This window comes from Giraffa tippelskirchi, chromosome 1 (genome assembly GCF_054371585.1).
Source record: "Giraffa tippelskirchi isolate mGirTip1 chromosome 1, T2T-mGirTip1v1.2.pri, whole genome shotgun sequence".
NCBI classification, from domain to species: Eukaryota; Metazoa; Chordata; class Mammalia; order Artiodactyla; family Giraffidae; genus Giraffa; species Giraffa tippelskirchi.
The window spans coordinates 93386115-93404685 of NC_137275.1; the positions used below are offsets into that span (position 1 = coordinate 93386115).

Sequence of the window (18571 nt, forward strand, 5' to 3'; positions counted from 1 at the left end):
TCTTTATGATTTCCTTCTTTCTACTAATTTTGGGGGGTTTTTTGTTGTTCTTCTTATTTTTCTAGTTGTTTTAGGTGTAAAGTTAGGCTGTCTATTCTGTTTTTCTTGTTTCTAGAGGTAGAATTGTATTGCTATAAACTTCCCTCTTATAACTGCTTTTGTTGCATCCCATAGGTTTTGAGTTGTGTTTTCATTGTCATTTGTTTCTAGACATTTTTTTATTTCCCTTTTGATTTCTTCAGTAACCTGTTGGTTATTTAGAAATGTGTTGTTTAATCTCCATGTGTTTGTGTTTCTTACAGTTTATTTTTCTTGTAATTGATATCTAGTCTCAGCGAAGTGGTCAGAGAAGACGCTTGATACAATTTCGATTTTCTTAAATTTACTGAGGTTTGATTTGTGACCCAAGATGTGGTCTATCCTGGAGAATGTTCTATGCGTACTTGAGAAGAAGATGTATTCTTCTGCATTTGGATGGAATGTCCTGAAGATATCAATGAGATCCATCTCATCTAATGTATCATTTAAAACTTGTGTTTCCTTATTAATTTTCTGTTTTGATGATCTGTACATTGGTGTGAGTGGGGTGTTAAAGTCTCCTACTATTATTGTGTTACTGTCAATTTCTCCTTTTATGTCTGTTAGTGTTTGTCTTATGTATTGAGGTGCTCCTATGTTAGGTGTATAGATATTTACAATTGTTATGTCTTCCTCTTGAATTGATCCCTTTATCATTATATAGTGTCCTTCCTTATCTCTTGTAATCTTCTTTATTCTAAGGTCTATTTTGTCTAATATGAGGATTTCTACTCCAGCTTTCTTTTGCTTCCCATTTGCATGGAATATATTTTTCCATCCTCTCACTTTCAGTCTATATGTGTCTTTAGGTCTGAAGTGGGTTTCTTGTAGACAGCATCTATGTGGGTCTTGTTTTTGTATCCATTTAGCCAGTCTGTGTCTTTTGGTTGGAGCCTTTAATCTATTTACATTGAAAGTAATTATTGATATATATGTTCCTATTGCCATTTTCTTAATTGTTTGGGGTTGATTTTGTAGATATTTTTTCTTCTCTTGTATTTCTTGACTATATAAGTCCCTTTAACATTTATTGTAAAGCTGGTTTGGTGGTACTGAATTATCTTAACTTTTGCTTGTCTGAAAAGCTTTTTATTTCTCTGTCAATTTTGAATGAGATCCTTGCTGGGTACTGTAATCTTGGTTGTAGATTTTTCCCTTTAAATACTTTAAATATATCCTTCCATTCCCTTCTGGCCTGAAGAGTTTCTGCTGAAAGATCAGCTGTTAAGTGTTTGGGGTTTCCCTTGTGTGTTACTTGTTGCTTCTCCCTTGCTGCTTTTAATATTCTTTCTTTGTGTTTAGTCTTTTTTAGTTTGATTAGTATGTGTCTTGGCGTATTTCTCTTTGGGTTTATCCTGTATGAGACTCTTTCTGCCTCTTGGACTTGACTGACTATTTCCTTTTCCATGTTGGGGAAATTTTTCAACTATAAATCTCTTCAAAAATTTTCTCATACCATTTCTTTTTCTCTTCTTCTTCTGGGATCCCTATAATTTGAATGTTGATGCGTTTGATATTGTCCCAGAGGTCTCTGAGATTATTCTCAGCTCTTCTCATTCTTTTTACTTTATTCTGCTCTTCAGAAGTTATTTCCACCATTTTATCTTCCAGCTCATTGATTCGTTCTGCTTCAGATATTCTGCTATTGATTCCTTCTAGAGTATTTTTAATTTCAGTAATTGTGTTGTTTGTCTCTGTATGTTTATTCCTTCATTCTTCTAGGTCTTTGTTAATTGATTCTTGCATTGTCTCCATTTTGTTTTCAAGGTTTTTGATTATCTTTACTATCATTATTCTGAATTATTTTTCAGGTAGTTTGCCTATTTCCTCTTCATTTATTTGGACTTCTGTGTTTCTAGTTTGTTCCTTCATTTGTGTAATATTTCTCTGCCTTTTCATTATTTTTTTTTTAACTTATTGTGTTTGAGGTCTCCTTTTCCTAGGCTTCAAGGTTGAATTCTTTCTTCCTGTTGGTTTCTGCCCTCCTAAGGCTGGTCCGGTAGTTTGTGTAAGCTTTGTATAGGGTGAGATTTGTGCTGAGTGTTTGTTTGTTTGATTTTCCTCTGATGGGCAAGGCTGAGTGAGGTGGTAATCCTGTCTGCTGATGATTGGGTTTGTATTTTTGTTTTGTTTTGTTTAGATGAGGTGTCCTGCACAGGGTGCTACTAGTGGTTGGGTGTTGCCGGGTCTTGTATTCAAGTGGTTTCCTTTGTGTGAGTTCTTATTATTTGATACTCCCTAGGGTTTAGCCTTGGATAATTCTTGAAGCTGGGTGATGGGCTTTGGGCAGTTTATAACACTATTTTCTCTTCCTTTTAAATATGTTTGAGAATTCCCCAAAGAAGCAGTTACATAATTAAAATTCAGTTGAGATGACCCTTCTGATGCCTACCAAATAAAGCGTTAACTCTGTGCCCAAAGTTCTCTATTATCTGCTTCTAACTTTCCTTTTCTGCCTCATCCCCCATTCCACCCCTGCCTACATTCCCATAAGAATCCTTCCCACCAGTCAGCCTTGAATACCAGCTGTGGTCAGAATGCCCCTCACTCTCCTCACTTTCTGTATCTTTGCTTATGCCATTCTTTCTGCTGAATAAACACCATACATTTTCATTCTGCTTGGAATAACTACAACACACCTTTCTTGAAACCTCTTACCTGGCAACCTTCATGGCAAATAGATGGGGAAACAGTGGGAAAAAGTGACAGACTTTATTTTTTTGGGCTCCAAAATCACTGCAGATGGTGACTGCAGCCATGAAATTAAAAGATGCTTACTCCTTGGGAGAAAAGTTATGAACAACCTAGACAGCAAATTAAAAAGCAGAGACATTACTTTGCCAGCAAAGGTACATCTAGTCAAAGTTATGGTTTTTCCAGTAGTCATGTATGAGTGTGAGAGTTGGACTATAAAGAAAGCTAAGTGCTGAAGAATTGATGTTTTTGAACTGTGGTCTTGGAGAAGACTCTTTAGAGTCCCTTGGACAGAAAGGAGATCCAGCCAGTCTATCCTAAAGGAAATCAATCCTGAATATACATTGGAAGGATTGATGTTGAAGCTGAAACTCCAATACTTTGGCCACCTAATGCGGGGAACTGACTCATTGGAAAAGACCCTGATGCTGGGAAAGACTGAATGCAGGAGGAGACAGGGACAACAGAGGATGAGATGGTTGGATGGCATCACCGACTCAATGGACATGAGTTTGAGTAAACTCTGGGAGTTGGTGATGGACAGGGAGGCCTGGTATGCTGCAGTCCATGGGGTCGCAAAGAGTTGGACATGACTGAACGACTGAACTGAACTGACCTGGCAACCTCAGCTATAGTGCTACTTGGGGGAAAACACAGTAGAAAGTTGAGAGACTTCCATGGTAGTCCTATATTTAAGACTCCCTGCTTCCAATGCAGGGGGCCCGGGTTCGATCCCTGGTCAGAGAACTAGATCCTGCATGCTGCAACTAAAGGTCCTGCATGCTGCAACAAAGATCAAAGAGTCTCATGTGCTGCAACTAAGACCCAGTGCAACCAAATCAAATGTTTTTTAAAAAACACAGTAGGAATTTGAGTTTCTAAAAGAAATATTAGTCCTTGCAGTAAAAGTCCCATCTCTGCCTCCTCTATGATCCCACTATCATTATTGTTGGTCATTGATGGCTCATCTCAGTGACCTCTCTTCCTTAAGCTTTACTTGACCCTCTTTTGGATATGTTCTTTCCTTATTTTTGAACTCCTAAAGTACTTGTAAATTTTTTATAAAACTTAACTCATGCTAGCTAGGTATAAGATGTATGCTTCACACAAAACTACCAAGACCCTCGAGGGCCAGAGGAGAGGAATATGTAAGAGAGGGAAACGTGAGAAACACTGACTTTGGAGGGTTTAATATATCCTGGCACATAGCCTTTGGCAGGTCACTTAACCTCTCTGAGTCTCAGTTTCCACATCTGTAAGATGTAACAAACAATAGTTATCTCATATGGGAGTAATGGGAACTAACTAAAAGAACATATGGTCTTCTGTAAATAGTATTTCCCTACCCCTACTCTCTTAATGGGCATTCTAGGTGGCAGGGTGGTAAAGAATCGCCTGCCAATGCAGGAGAGGCAAGAGACACATTCGATCATGGGTCAGGAAGATTCCCTGGAGAAGGAAATGGCACCCCAATCCAGTATTCTTCCCTGGAAAATTCCATGGACAGAGGAGGCTGGCAGACTACAATTCATGGGGTTGCAAAGAGTTGGACATGACTGAGCACACACACACGCACCTGTCTTACTAATTCAAATGTGTAGTCTCATACCTTATATGCAGTAAGTACCCAATAAATACATGAGGAGATTTCCTGCAACAAAGATTTCTAACAAGACATCAGGGCCAAAATTAATATTCTCTTAATTCTCTGTTGACAATCAAAAAGCCACAGATCTGTATGTTCAATATGTTCTCATGAATGCTTAGGAGGATATATTTGACTTTGGCTAGAAACTATGCCTTTCTAGGTCACTACCATTTCTCATTTGTAGACTCATGACTCTTGTTCAGATGAGCTAAAACTAACAGTAAAAGGAATAAACAACTTCACACAGTCTCTTGAAGATGAAATGAACTCTGTTCAATGAAAGATTTTTTTTCTCACATCTCAACATGCGCAGATATTTTTGGCTCCTTTCTCCCTCCTGCCTGTGACTCCAAATTTTAGAAAGAGTATATTCCATTTTCACTCTCCTTACATTTTCAATACTCCTAAAACCATGGCATTACTGCTTTAAAAAACCACAGATGACTAAAGTTACTAACTGACATCCTAATTGTAAACCCAGTAACTAAGTTCACACGGCTGAACTCTTCAGCTTCTTGGCAAAGTTTTCTGGGCCTTCCACTGTCTGATGGGGATTCCTTTTCCTCGTCCTCTTCTGTACTTCTTGACTAACCCTCCCCCTGACCCTGCCTTCTTCTCTTCCCCTCTATACACACTCCCTGAGCATCTCACTCATTCCCATAGTTTCAGCTACTGCTTGTCTATCTCCTCTACACCCAGTGGTGGCTTCTCTCCAGAATGATGCCTGTTGCTCACCACAGATTTTCTTTTCTTTTTTTTTTTCAATAATTTTATTTATTTGTGGGCTTCCCAGGTGGCACTAGTGGTAAAGAGTAGGTCTCCCAATGCAGGAGACATAAGAGACTCAGGTTCCATCTCTGTGTTGGGAAGATGCCCTGGAGGAGGAAGTGGCAACCCACGCCGATATACTTGCCTGGAGAATCCCATGGTCTTCGTTGCTGCGTGGGCTTTTCTCCAGGTGTGGCAAGCAGGGAAGACTCTCTAGTTACAGAGTGCGGGCTTTTCATTACAAGGGTTTCCTCTTGTTTCACAGCACGGGCTCTAGGGCATGAGGGTTTCGGTAGTTGCCGCACATGGGTTCAGTAGTTGCAACTCCTGGGCTATAGCACAGGCTCAATAGTTGTGACACACGGCTGAGCTGCTCTGAGGTATGTAGGATCTTCTCAGATCAGGGATAGAACCCGTGTCTCCTGCATTGGCAGGCATATTCTTTACCACTGAGCCACCAGGGAAGCCCCACACATTTCCTCCTGGATTCACTCTTCTCATCTCAGATCCTGATGCCCACCACTAAGACTTCCAATCGTTTTCTTCAGTGTACTTTCCATGCACTTCATTCAGAGTCCTGATGACCCAAATTGAGATTTGCATTAATTAGATAAAGAGGCTTTCCTCCAGGGAGATTTAGCCCCCACCAGCCTGGCAAATAAAGCATGAGCTGAGCAGCCTCGTGCAGTGCACAACTTGGACAAATGTAAACTGTGGCCCCGGTATTTACTGCAAAGAGTAACATTTCTTTCGGGAACTCAAAACCTCACTATGCTTACCTACTTTTACAAGTAGGACTATAGCTCAGGTTGCCAGGTAAGAGGTTGCAAAGACTGTGCCATAACTAGTCTAAGCAAAATGCTAATTGATGATATTTATTCAACACTATCAATTGAGGATGTATCAGCATTGATTTATTTTTAATTCCATGTATTTTTTTGTAAAAATGATATTTGCGGAATGTGAATTACTGTAGTAGATTCTGCCTGATCTAAGATCTTGAATAATTTATACTGAATAAATTGATCACTTGAAAAAAAAAACCCAAAATGAAAAGGTTCACATTAGCTTAGCGAGATAGAGTCTTCTTCAGTCATTGTTTAAACTAGGTTTAGATGGGTCTAGTCAAAAGAAAGAAGATAGGGTAAGATGTTTCTTGAGTTATCTTTCTACCACAGCATTCTTTCATTTTAATCTCTACACAATTCACAATTTATATTTTGTATAAAAATGTGATATCAATTGAAATATGACTGGAGATACATAGAGAGAAAATAAATTTAGCTATTAAGAATTCTTGTAGGATATCAAAATTATCAAAGAAATTCATAAAGACATATGAGAAATTACATATGCATATATAATAAACTTGTGAACATTTATAAAATTCTTAAAGTTTGAAACACTTCAAGTTAAATTAGTTTTAATTCACTAAGAACAATATTTCTTTTAAAATTTTTTTAAGTTTTTATTTAATTTACAATATTACATTACTTTCAGGTATACAACATTATCAGTTTGATATGTTTATAGATTATTGTTGTTGTTGTTTAGGCACTAAGTCATGTCTGACACTTTTGCAACCCCATGGACTATAGCCCACCAGGCTACTCTGTCCATGGGATTTCCCAGGCAAGAATACTGGAGTGGGTTGCCATTTCCTTCTCCAGGGGATCTTCCTGACCTAGGGATCGAACCCGGGTCTCCTGAATTAGCAGGCGGATTCTTTATCACTGAGCCACCAGGGAAGCCTTACGCTACTTAAAATTATTACAAAATAATGGCTATAGAGAAATAAAAGTTTGTTGTTTAAGCCACCCAGTCTGTGGCATTCTGTTGCAGCAGCTAAGCTAAGACACACATGTATTGATGCGTACTGAGTTGAGCTCTCAGTGGGGACTCTCTGCATATCTTCTGAGTTCTTCCCATATGGCTTTTTGCTCTCTAGCCTGACCCAAAAATTCCAACTGCCTTAACCTCCTCCAAGGTCAGAGACCACTGTTTAGGTGCTCCTTCCTGTGCTGCAGCTGAGAAATTCTCTCCAGGCAGCATGCTCAAGCAATCATAAGGGTCACCTTTTTGTCTTCCTTCTGTGTGCTGCCTGTTGTCTAGTGCCTTAAAACTATTATTTTACATATTTTTTTCTAGTGATTTAATTGTATAGGGAGGAGGCTAAATCTGGACCCAGTCATTTTATCATGACCAGGAGCAGAAGTCTTACAGTGTGTTGCAAACTAAGTCTATACTGTAGACTCAGTGCTCCAATATCTAGCAGGGAAAGTTGTCCCTCATTTTTCATTTCAAACATTCATGGTCACTGGGGTCCCTTTCTCTTTCAAATGAATTGTAGAACTAGCTTGCTAAATTCTCTTAAAAAGTCCTCTTGGGTCTTGGATTGGGACCGAATTAAATTTATATAGCAGTATGAGATATAACTGATATCTGTACATTTTATATACCTTGCCCTTGTTTGGGGTAAGTTAATATTATAAAATACTATGAAGAACGATATTTCTAACCAAAGTTTTTGAAGCCTTTAGAAAGAATTAGATACACAAATGTGCACATAAATGTTTGTTTCAGATAGAGAATCTATACAATAAGTATATCGAACAGTGATAATCATTTTTTATGAATTACTTAATTTTAAGATTAAACTACTATCCTAAACCTCTACCTTTGGAGGCCATTATTCTACTGAATATAAATCCATCATAACAAGTGTCAAGGGTAATATATCTTCATGGTTCTGTCTCAGTGTGAATGCTTATATAAGAAGGTATGTATGAAGGTGTCTGTGTGTGCGTTAGTCACTCAGTCATGCTCGACTCTGAGACCCCATGGACTGTAGCCCACCAGGCTCCTCTGTCCACGGAATTCTCCAGGCAAGAATACTGGAGTGGGATGCCATTCCCTTCTCCAGGGGATCTTCCTGACCCAGGGATTGAACCTGGGTCTCCTGAATTGCAGAAAGATTCTTTTTTCTTAAATTAATTAATTTATTTTAATTACTAATTAAATTAGGCTAATTAGGCTAATTACTTTACAATATTATGGTGATGTTTGCCATACATCACCTGAATCAGCCACAGGTGCACATGTGTCCTCCCATCCTGAACCCCACTCCCACCTCCCTCCCCACCCCAAGCCTCTGGGTTGTCCCAGAGCACTTGGCTTTAAGTGCCCTGCTTCATGCACTGAACTTGCTGCTGCTGCTGCTGCTAAGTTGCTTCAGTTATGTCCGACTCTGTGCGACCCCATAGACGGTAGCCCACTAGGCTCTGCCATCCCTGGGATTCTTCAGGCAAGAACACTGGAGTGGGTTGCCATTTCCTTCTCCAATGCAGGAAAGTGAAAAGTGAAAGTGAAGTCGCTCAGTCGTGTCCGACTCTTAGCGACCCCATGGACTGCAGCCTACCAGGCTTCTCCGTCCATGGGATTTTCCAGGCAAGAGTACTGGAGTGGGGTGCCATTGCCTTCTCTGACTGAACTCGCACTGGTCATCTATTTTACATATGGTAATATATGTGTTTCAAGGCTATTCTCTCAAATTATCCCACCATCACCTTCTCCCACATAGTCCAAAAGTCTGTTCTTTACATCTGCATTTCTTTTGCTGTCTTGCATATAGTGTCATCATTATCATCTTTCTAAATTCCATATATATGCGTTAATATACTGCATTGGTGTTTCTCTTTCTGACAACTTCACTCAGTATACTAGGCTCCAGTTTCATTCACCTCATTAGATCTGACTGAAATGCATTCTTTTTTTATAGCTGAGTAATATTCCATTGTGTATATGCACCACAACTTCCTTATCCATTCGTCTGTCCATGGACATCTAGGTTGCTTCCATGTCCCAGCTATTGTAAAACAGTGCTACAATGAACATTGGGGTACGTGTGTCTCTTTCATTTCTGATTTCCTCAGTGTGTATGCCCAGCAGTGGGATTGCTGGGTTGAACGGCCCTTCTATTTCCAGTGTTTTAAGGAATCTCCACACTGTCCTAGTGGCTGTACTTGCTTGCATTCTCATCAGTAGTGTAAGAGGGTTCCCTTTTCTCCACACATTCTCCAGTATTTATTGTTTGTAGACTTTTTGATGGCAGTTCAGGCAGATTCTTTCCTGTCTGAGCCACCAGGGAAGCCCATGAAGGTGTTTAAGTTTAATAATAACACTCATGAAAGTGTTTAAATTTAATAATAACCTTTATGTGTGCCTACTCTGTTTTAAGTGCTTCATTAAATCATGTATTAAGTCAAACCAATCACCCTTATATTACATTGAAAAACTTGAGGGAAAAATAACTTGGCCAAAGTCATGCAGCTGGTAAGTGGTAGACCAAGGTGTAAACCGAGGTGTCTTCCCATGGAGCCCATCCCCCTAACCTATTCAATGTATTCCATATGCTGCTTTTAAAATGGACTGTTAAAGCTGATATCTTTGTTCTTTCAGTCATGTCATCACCAAGTGAATATAAAATTAGTTTTAAATCTAAATTGTTAAATAAATACATTTATTCAACAAAACTTTATTGTACATTTTCTATATATCAACATTGTATTAAAAATTGAGATGCAAAAATGAGTAAGTTTGGAGAATGATAACAGTTTATATATATCCAAATCCATGTTGGATTAATTATTCATGAAAGATTATGTGTTATTCACCTTTATGCAGGTAGAATTAAAAGGAATATGTTTAGTAAAAAACAAAACACAAAGTTGGCAGTAAATTTACTTCAACTAATTTCAGTAGGAAAGAATCCTAAGGTAACATTAAACTTTGAGATAATGTTACCTCAATTCAATACATAAATGACCATGTAAAAATAAAGAAATATGGTTACAGTAAAATAAATAAGCTGTTGTATTGTGTGTACTCTTAATAGTATAAGCTATTTGGAGTACAATGGAGTCTTTCATGTCATGTTAACCATTTACTTAATAAAATACCTCAAAAGTCTTAATCTTAAGACTTTTATAACTATTCTTTTTATCATACAATCAGCACATAAAGTGTAGATAATGGGGCATGATAATACTTTACCAGGTCTAACATGGTTTATTCAGAATAGGATACGTTACTAATTTGACAGTTGTATAGCAAAAGACTCTGTATACATGTACGCACATATACACACGCATGCATACACACATGCAGTCACAGACACATGCATTTCAGATTTCCTGGAGAATGTATACGTCCTCCCCCTGCCCCCAAGTCAGACTATATGGATCTGACAAAGGCTGGACTAAAACGCAGACATGAAATATAGGAATTGCTAAAGTGTTAGGTTAGAAGGAGCTTAATGTATAATTAAAAACATATGAGCAGAAAGTTAAATACTGTCCCCAAAGATAGTATTTTTTTTTTTCAAGAATAATTCCTTACAAGGCATGTGCAGCTTTATTTTTGTAAATTTTAGTAAAATGTTGTGAAATGACAATGACAATGTCAAAGCAAAAAAAAAACAAGAAGAAGTAAAAAAGAGTTTGGGGGGAAAAGGCAAAGTGACATCTTCCATTTCTTTTCAAGTGCATCTGAACCAGTACAAATGGAAGGCACACGCCTCCATGTGCAGTTGTCTAATGGTATTTGCTTGTGGTTTTTCTCTTGCATTTTTTTCTCAGTGAGTAATACAGAATTACACCATGCACGCAGCTTTAGTCTTCCAAATTCCTAAGGGAACTGTATCTCCTTTATGTTCACATGCAACTCCAAAGGGGAGTTATAAGGAGGGCTTTATAATTATACAAAGTTTATGCAAAAGAAACGCCCCTGTCATAGAAGGGGTACCTTTCATTAATATAATGATTCCACTGTTTCATTATCCTCTACTGACTATGCTGATGGAGTTATTCAGGGTGAAGAGAAGGCCAATATGTTTTTAAAGTGTGCAAGATAGAATCCTGAGAAGGTTTTTGTTTTTAAAAAAACAACTAATTCCTACAATTTGTATTAAATTATTATTAATGGGAGAATATTATTGCTTAAGCAATGTGGTGTTGCAACCACCATGAACTACTTTCTATAGCTGTCCTGATTGTTAAAAATTAAATCCAGGCTTTGAACCCTACAAATAAATGGCTACAAAATATAATTACACATTATAAATTAGCCCTGGGCTAGTGATATTTGTTTATTTTCACCAAAAATTAAATATCAACATGAATAAATGACTATAATGAAAGGAAACAAAGGCATCCAAATCCTCCCAACCACATGGATGTTAGATATTAACAATAATAAATGTTCAGAAAGATCTCAGAGCTTAGAAACCTCAGACCAGTTTTACATGGTATAATTGATAACAGATGGTATTACTGCCTGGTGCACTTAGAATTATGAAAAGCTGATAGTTTTCTCTCCTCCTCAGCTTCCTTTTCCTTAAGCTCTTGTATATACCATTTGTGACTCAATAAAATTTGTTGAATTTCTACTACATACAAGGAACTGAGTTAGACGTTATAGAGGACACTAAAGACTGAAGAAAGCATAGATTCCACTCTTGAGAATCATAAAAGCTAGTAATAAAGAAAGAAAAGATGTTTATAAATGACTATGATAAAATAGAAAGAGGAAAAGGGAGGGAGGGAATTAACGTAGACTGAGTGCCTGGCATGTAGCAGACACTGTGTTAAAAGTTGATGTTTGGCAGAAACCAACAAAATTCTGTAAAGCACTTATCCTTCAATTAAGAAATAAATACATTTAAAAAAGAAAAAAGTTATATACATGTTATCTTATTTTAACCCTCACATCCTCCATTGAGATAAGAGTTTATCATCTCTGCATTACAGATGGGAGAAATGAGACTCAGAGTGATTGAGTAACTCTCCCAAGATCACAGAGCTTGTAAGTGGTAGAGCTAGGATTGGACTTACGATCTGTCTGGATTCACTGTCTCTATTCTCTGTTTTAAAACGTAAAGTAATATAAAAAGCTGTACAGGATAAAATGCTGTGTGGAATCAGCCAAAGGGAGAAATTATATTCAGCTAAGGGAAGTAACAACGTCTTGATGGAAAAAGTCACCTGTAAGTGTGAAGGGTTATCCTATTTGGGTGTGTAGAAATTGAGTGTACCTAGGCACTGAGAGGGAAGCACTTCTGGAGAAAATACTGGTTTAAGAAAAGACGAAGGAAGGAAAACAGACTTGAAGAGAAAAGAATTAATGGTTTGATTCAGTTCGGATGAAGCATCATGCCCAGAAAAAAAATTAATTAAAAATCAGGGGGAAAAGAAAAAAATCAGTGGGATAGGGGCTTCCCTGGTGGCTCAGTGGTAAAGAATCCACCTGCCAACGCAGGAGACATAGATTTAATCCCTGATCTGGGATGATCCCACATGCTATGGAGCAACTAAGCCTGTGAGCCACAGCTACTGAGCCTGTGCTTTACTGCCCAGGAGTCACAGCTACTGAGCCCATGCACCCTAGAGCCCGTTCTCCACAACAAGAAGAGCCACTGCAACGAAAAGCCCGTGCACTGCCCCTAGAGAGGAGTTCCCGCCCAGCGCAGCAAGAGAAAAGCCTGAGCAGCAACGAAAACCCAGCACAGCCAAAATAAATAAATAAAACTATTTTTAAAAAATCAGTAGGCTATAGTGCTGGAAAAACAGGTCAAGTCAAAGAATTTGAATGTCAGGCAAGGAACTAGATTTTACCGCAGTCTAAATGGTCATCATACTGAGATTCAAAGTTTGTGAGTCAGAAGAATGACATAATAAGAACCACGATAGAAAAACTTTGTCTGGAAAACATGTATGAGTTGATATTGGTTGATGCTACACTTAATTCCCACTTGATGACTCCACTACAGGGATAGGAAAACCTAAATGTCCACTTTTTTGACTCAGCTCCTTTGCAGCAGTGACAGGCCAGGCAACAGGCATGTCTGTACAGTGTGCAGAATGGCAAGAGGGATTCAGGGTCAAGAGAAATAGAAATGGAGAGTCCTGTCAAGCAGGCAGTGAGCTAGAGGCATCGACCTGTTCAGTCAGCCATTAGCAAGGCTGCACAGAGTGTACACACCATGACTCTTAACACCCAGGGTACGTCAGTGCCAAGTCGCTTCCATCGTGTCTGACTCTTTGCAACTCTATGGACTGTAGCCCACCAGGCTCCCTGTCCATGGAATTCTCCAGGCAAGAATATTGGAGTGGGTTGCCATTTCCAACCCAGGGATCAAACCCATATCTCCTTCATCTTCTGCATTGCAGGCGGATTCTTTACCACTGAACCACCAGGGCAGCCCAGCAGTAGAGAGGAAAGGAGAAGGAGGACCTTGGATGAAGACGGTAATGGAAAAACAGTGTAGACATGTGGAGCTAGGAAAGGACTCAAGTCATCAGAGCGGGGTGCCTGGATCTGGGCAGAATCCCATTATTAGGACTAAGGCATGACACGAAGACCACACTTAGGCCAATGGCATTGATGTTGGTTCACCTGTGTGTGTAGGAAAAAGGCTTTCTTAAATGCCTCAAGTCAAGTCCCAGCAGAACCTGGGGATTCCCCAGATGTGCAAACACAGAGTAGGACTTGCAGGTATGGTTAAAGTCATCCTCAGAATGATGGGTCTGCAGAACTGACAGAACTTTGACATTCTACTTGACTATTATTATTAAAAGAACTATCAAAAGAACAGAGACTGAGTCTGTCTTGTTCACTACAATTTCACAGCCTTGTACCTAATAGAGGCAAAATAGACACGAGTTATTGAACTGAATTATGTTAATATGGATTAATAAAAAATATCAGGGTGACTTACATTTCAACAGATTAACTTTGCCCCATCCCTGAATAACTCCCATTACCTCTAGTTTGAAATACAAATGTTCATCTGTCTGTTTTCTCATTTCTTCCCCTTCTTCCTTTACTCTCTGTTGTCAACGTTATTTTTTTTCTTTTTCTACCCAATTGCTTTTTTCAAGTCTCTGTGACATTATTTACTCTAACCCATCCCTTTTCCTCTCCAAGAATTTGATTTCCTCTGATTCAGTGGATTCACAGCAATATCCTCTCCATTCATTCCCCTGTCTCTTTTCCCATCTTAACCACAGCTGCTAGAACTGCCTTTTTTTTTTTTTCCTTTCTAATATCCTTTCACCATCTCATTTCCCTTGTCAAGAACCATTTTCTCACCCATTTAGGTAAATGCATAGATTCACCTCTCTTCCCTAAGGCCTATTTTCGTGTTCAATTTCATACTGTCACTGTAACAGAGTTCACTGCTATTTAGCTTTCTAGTCTTTGCAATTTTTTAACAATCTAAGTCCATCCAAGCCGTTTGCAATTTTAGGAAGATGATCAGAACTCCTTGATAAGATATTTTCCCTTTTTACCACTGGTCTGCAAAATAAAATCCTATTAATCTGGAAGTCCTTACTAAATAATGTGTGATATCAAAGAAAGTACTGAGTTTTTCTAAGACTTTTACATCATACAGCAATGTGAATAAGATCATGTGGCAATGTTCAATCTATGCAAGAAAATGCTAACTGACATAAACATTTGCATATGAGTAACAAACAGTTAATAATCATCTGCTGCTGCTGCTAAGTCGTGTCAGTTGTGTCCGACTCTGTGCAGCCCCATGGACGGCAGCCCACCAGGCTCCACCATCCCTGGGATTCTCCAGGCAAGAACACTGGAGTGGGTTGCCACTTCCTTCTCCGATGCATGAAAGTGAAAAGTGAAAGTGAAGTCGCTCAGTCATGTCTGACTCTTAGCGACCCCATGGACTGGAGCCTACCAGCCTCCTCTGTCCATGGGATTTTCCAGGCAAGAGTACTGGAGTCGGCTGCCATTGCCTTCTCCGTAATAATCATCTAGTACTAAGTGAAAACTTCATTAATAATTCTCTAATTTAAAATCTAAAATTGGAAGTTTCTTTTGAAAAATACTATAATGATGTAGGAATAAGAAATAGGTCAGACCTTTCCTTGGGGACGTAGCAACAAAACTCTTTGCCTCTGGTGTAGAAAGACAATGTGGGGGTATCTCTTGGCTTCTTAAAGTGCCATGATACACTTTCAAATTTCAGCTACCATGATCCATCCATAAATGTCCCTGGTTCTGACTATTCTTGGCTTCCTGTGCTGGTTTATTATCCTTCATCTGCTCATTCACTATTGCTGTGCATTCAAAATTTGTTATGACCAGGTTCTTTTTATCCCCATGTACTTCTTTTATAGTTATCCTCTTTAATGTCTTATTATGCTTTTCATGCTGTCTTTCTGTCCAGTTTTCTAAGTCCCCATAGCCCTATCTGAGTTTTCCACTCTATTTCATCTATAGGACACTAGCACGTGAATGTTGTAGCAGATGTAGGTGCCAACACACACCGCTGCCTCTCTCCAAGACTGTGCTAGAATACAGGTCCCATATGTTCTTACGGCTTCCTGCATTCCTTGAACAGCTGGAATGTGTTATACCTTCTAGGGTAGGCCAGAAGTGCCAGGGAGTTAACACCCAGGTACAACTCTCACCAATGAAGAATGGGAAATTAGTGATTAAATGCATCAGTTTTCCTGCCCTGCAGTAGGGCAGTTCTAAGGCAAGCTCTGCGCTGTTTCTCATAGGTTCTCCTAGGTTCTGTGTGCATATAGTTCTCATAGGTTCACAGACACAGATACATATATAGATATGGATATATACAGAATGTGTGTATGTGCTCAGTCATGTCTGACTCTTTGCGATCCTAAGGACGGTAGCTCACTAGGCTCCTCTGTCCATGGAATTTTTCAGGCAAGATTACTGGTGTGGGTTGTCAGTTTCTACTCCTGGGGATCTTCCTGACTCAGGGATTGAACCTGCATCTCTAGCGTCTCCTGTATTGGCAGGCAAATTCTTTACCACTGCACCACCTGGGAAGCCCAGTATATATACAGAATAAGAAGAGATCAAAAATATATATCTCTTAGATCTAGATCTAGTGTAATATTACTTTCAGGGCTGTTGTAAGCATTAAATAAAATAAAGCATGCAAAGCAACTTTTACTTTGTTTTCATCTCATTATAATGTAGCGGAGAAGGCAATGGCACCCCACTCCAGTACTCTTGCCTGGAAAATCCCATGGACAGAGGAGCCTGGTAGGCTACAGTCCATGGGGTCACTTAGAGTCGGACACGACTGAGCAACTTCACTTTCACTTTTCACTTTCATGCACTGGAGAAGGAAATGGCAACCCACTCCAGTGTTCTTGCCTGGAGAATCCCAGGGACGGTGGAGCCTGGTGGGCTGCCGTCTATGGGGTCGCACAGAGTCGGACACGACTGAAGCGACTTAGCAGCAGCAGCAGTAGCAGCAGCAGCAGCATAATGTAGCAGTTTCAAATTTAGGGACGAAACTATGAGTTTCTTTCATGGGTTTTTTCCCTCCAGTAATTAGCTTGAGATTACTTAGAACATAAGAGTGAAAATTAAGAACAAAATAATGCCATTTGCAGCATCAGAGATGGACCCAGAGATTGTAATACTGAGTGAAGTAAGACAGACATAGAAAGACAAACATTGCATAATGTCACTCACATGTGGAATCTAAAAAAGGGTAAAAATGAACTTATTTACAAAACAGGAGTCACAGACATAGAAAACAAACATGTTTACCAAGGGGTAAGGGAAGGAGAGATAAATTGGGAGGCTGGAACTGACGTGTACATTATGTTGTTCAGTCACTCAGCCATGTCCAACTCTGCAACCCCAGGACTGCAGTATGCCAGGCTTCCCTGGCCTTCACCATCTCCCAGAGTTTGCTCAAACCCATGTCTATTGAATCAATGATGCCATCCAACCATCTCATCCTCTGTTGCCCCCTTCTCCTCCTGCCCTCAATCTTTCCCAACATCAGGGTCTTTTCCAATGAGTCAGCTCTTTGCATCAGGTGGCCAAAGTATTGGAGCTTCAGCATCAGTCCTTTCAATGAATATTCAGGGTTGATTTCCTTTAAGATTGACTGGTTTGATCTTAGATCAATGGCATACTACTATACTACATACTACATACTACTATCTATAAAATACATAAGTAATAAGGATCTGTCATATAGCACTGGGAACTCTGCTCAGTACTCTGTAATGGTATATATGGGAAAATAGTCTAAAAAAGAGTGGATATGTGTATATGTATAACCAATTCACTTTGCTGTGCACCTGAAACTAACACAATATTGTAAATCAACTATACTCCAATAAATATTTTTTAAAGTGAAAATTATAAATAATGAGAATATTCATTATTGTGAATAATGAGTGAATATAAATTAATTACTTCTCAAGCTATTTCTCATGAGTAGTGTGAAAAGGAATATTCTACTGAGGGGTTTTTGTTTGTTTTGTTAGATATCCTTATATTCAGAGCTCATAAAATATAAATATATTATCATGGTCTAGTGAGAGAATCAGCACATAATAGACAGTTTGTGGCACTGGCTACACTTATTTAGGAAAATCACTTATTTAGGAAACAATCTAGGACAGAAATAGTATTCAGCATATCGAGGGGAAAGAGATGAAAAGGGAACTCAATAAATAACTATTTTATTTACAGGTATTATGGCGTTAGAGGTAAAACATTAATAATGGTATTTCCTTCTCTCTGGTTTCCTATTGACTACAATAATTCCTAATATTGAGGGTTTTTTACTGACTGTCCATTTCTGACAGCTCTCTTCTTCTGTGCGTTTCATCCATCTTTATACACATTCCTCCCCTTCCTAATATTTCCTCATTTTCTTCACTATGATTTAGGGCTCAAAAGATTGTCTGTTGACTGCATTCACAATGATAAATCATGTCTGCAGCAGTTAGTTTATATTGAAAATATAGGGAGGGGAGGGAGTTGATATATATTTAATTATGGCTGATTTGTACTGCTGTATGGCAGAAACCAACACAACATTAAAGTAATTTTCCCCCAATTAAAAATAAATTTTTAAAAAAGATTAAAAAAATAAAATGTAGAACAAATTAAATATCTATCTATAATAAATCAAAATTAGTTGAGAGGATGGCAATCTAAGTAATCAGTCTGTGGGGACTGACAACAACGTATTAGTGTTGATGAATCAGTACCTAATGCCAACCAGTTCCTACCCAACATCTACTACTAAGTCATTTTATCTTACATTAAAGCACCGTGGCACTGTCTCAGATCTATTAAAGAGTCTTGCTTTATATGATAGTACATTGTTAAACTTGCCATCTGGCCCAACAGCTGATGTGACTCACGCAATCCTGAAGAGGCCCCAAAGATTTACTCCTGGGAAATATTTGGTCTACTGTGTGGTGTCATGATTACTGGTTCATAGCTTTTTTATATGCTTTGAAAAGAATTGCAAAACCTCTAGGCTGGAAAAATCCTAAATTTGAAATTAATTTG

General features: G+C 38.7%; 1 protein-coding gene across 3 annotated transcripts in view; it reads right to left on the bottom strand.

Annotated features, from left to right (window-relative positions):
- The window catches only part of COL25A1 (collagen type XXV alpha 1 chain), a 499505-nt gene that overhangs the window by 200091 nt on the left and 280843 nt on the right, over window positions 1–18571 (bottom strand). The gene's annotated exons all lie outside the window — the stretch shown is intronic.